Genomic DNA, 2,531 nt, shown 5'->3' with positions numbered 1-2,531 from the left:
GAAGAGCTAGGGATATATAGTCTTGCACTGGTTTGTGATCCTATATTCTAGCACGGCATTGAGGTAAAAAGATTAATCTAGCAGCTTTTTTACGCCCCAATCATTGAGGTTCAGAACAGCAAAGCGTTTCAATTATTATTAGCACAATAGCAACTCTTGCCACAAGATTTTGGGTCCAACAAAAGAGAACTCAAACTGAAGTGATCTTACTTGAACATCAAGCAGCCAAGTGCACTCAGTCAAATAATGTTTGAAGTCAAGACTTGTAATTACATTCAGAGAAATGATTTAGGATAAATACTCAAATTAGTCATTGAGTTTGCAAGGCGCTGACACTTGAGTCCCTGAATTTTGAAAAAATAAAATTTTGTCTCTTAATTTGTAAAAAGATCGACAAATTCATCTCAATGTCTTTGTCTTCCGTTAACACAAAACGACGCAGCCTACATGACACTAATGGATCATTTTGACAGTGAGAAATTGCGTTGAGTGGACTATTGACTTAGATGAATGAAATTGTCACTTGAAATTTATAGACCAAGTTGTCAATTTGGAAAAATTCTCATCTTTTTACTGCATGGGTAATACAAAACAAAATAAACCTTTATTACCTCATTCTCACCAATGTCTATTGGTTGTGTTTTCTAATGTTCCCGCCTTCTCTGACTGAGAGGGAGAGAGAAACCTTCCAATGAGGGGAAACTGTTGTCAACTATCCTACTCCAATTGATTTTTGAAGACGAAATCAATCGTTCTCCGTCGATTTGGTCAGAAGGTAAGCATTTGATACTTGACTATTCACATTTTTTGGTTCCTTTTTTGTGGAAGTTGTTTGGTTGTGTGTGGCTATGTGTTGAGTTTTTTTTTTTGTTGTTGTTTGTTCATTCTCTTGAGTTTTTTAGATGTTGAAAAGGCTACATGTTTCGTTTCTAGAACAAATTTAGGGTTTATGGTTTGTATTTATATGTTTCTGTTAAAATGTGGGGGTTCTCTGCATTCAGTATAAAAATTTGACAATGGGTATTGATACTAGTTTGGATATTGAAATCATGATGTTGTTGGTTATAAAAATTGTGTCTTTATGTTGGTGCTTAAGTAAATAGTCTTCTATGTGAAGAAATTAATCATGTTGTTCTTTTCATGGGTTGTAGGATGTTTGATTTCATCAATCTTGTTGTGCACCACAAGGGTAGATTCAAAAGGGATGATCATGGCACATTGGAATATGTGGATGGTGAGTTTTGTGTCTAGGAGAATTGTAAAGTGGATTTGATGCAATATGAATTGTTTTCAACTTTGTAAATGTAGTGGAGGTTATCAAAGATTTGTTGTTGTGTTTTTTTTTGGGATCCTAGCATTAATGGGGATGATGCATTGCTTCAGTTGGAGAATGACAAAGATATCTTGAACATGTGCCGCATATGTATTGCTCACCTTGCCAAAGATGTGCATGCCTACTTTGAGCATACAATGGATGATTTCTTGAATCTGGTAGGTGGTGTGCTTGATGAGGTTGTGGTGAATCAAATTAAGGATAGAGCTGAAGGTATTGATGCTGAACTTGACAAGGAATTTAAAGGATTGCTAACCAAATTCAAAATCTAAGTTAATGACTCTATAAGGAAAGATTCATAAATTAATATCATTCTCATACCACGAGAACCACCACAATTTCATAGGATGAGATTGATTGTTCTCCATCTGCACCTACTATAGAACAACCAACAATAGTGTCAATGGTTAACACTAGAGGTCAACTTAAGCCTGTGACAGTGCAAAAAGGTCTTCTACCGCAAGTTGTGAGTGAAATCCCTTATTATTTTCATATTGTAACATGTATGACCTACACTAATTATTGTTATTAAATTCATATGTTGCAGGAACCAAATTTCGCGCATGTTTAGCCAGCACCTGCATTTAAGCCTCCTCTAGTTAGGCTTATTGCACCAATCAAGATATCATTCTCAGTTGAACCTTCACCAAGGATGATACAACCTAACTTTATGAGCTTCATTCCCACACTAGGTTTGTCACGAAGGGAAAACATGAGGAAGTGATAATATTTATTGTTCTTATTTTTTTTATATGTATGTCGTTTGGAACTTCAACAAGTGTTATGATGATTTGTAATTTGGAGAATTTCCACTATGACATCTCTATCGTTGTCATTTGTCTATTAGTTGTTGCTTATTTTGGGAGGTGTTATGGTCGTTAGCTTTTGCTTATTTTTTGATATTGTCATAATGGAAATTTTACTATCTTTAATAGTTTAAGAATGACATTAAACTATGTTATGTTTGATTAGTGTTATTGTTAAAGTCCATAAGTTCAATATTATATTATATCCAATCTTTCAATTATCATTATACAAACTTAACAAAGTTGTCATTATACACTATGCAAAAGAGATATAATCTGACAATCTCATTTTCATAATTAAGTGACAAATTAGTCCCTCAATAATATTATTTGATGTCAATTAAATTCCTAAATCTAACAACTGACTAATAAATTAGTCCAACACATCGTGC

Source organism: Glycine soja, chromosome 13 (assembly GCF_004193775.1).
Source record: "Glycine soja cultivar W05 chromosome 13, ASM419377v2, whole genome shotgun sequence".
NCBI classification, from domain to species: domain Eukaryota; kingdom Viridiplantae; phylum Streptophyta; class Magnoliopsida; order Fabales; family Fabaceae; genus Glycine; species Glycine soja.
Note: the sequence above shows the minus strand (reverse complement) of the source record.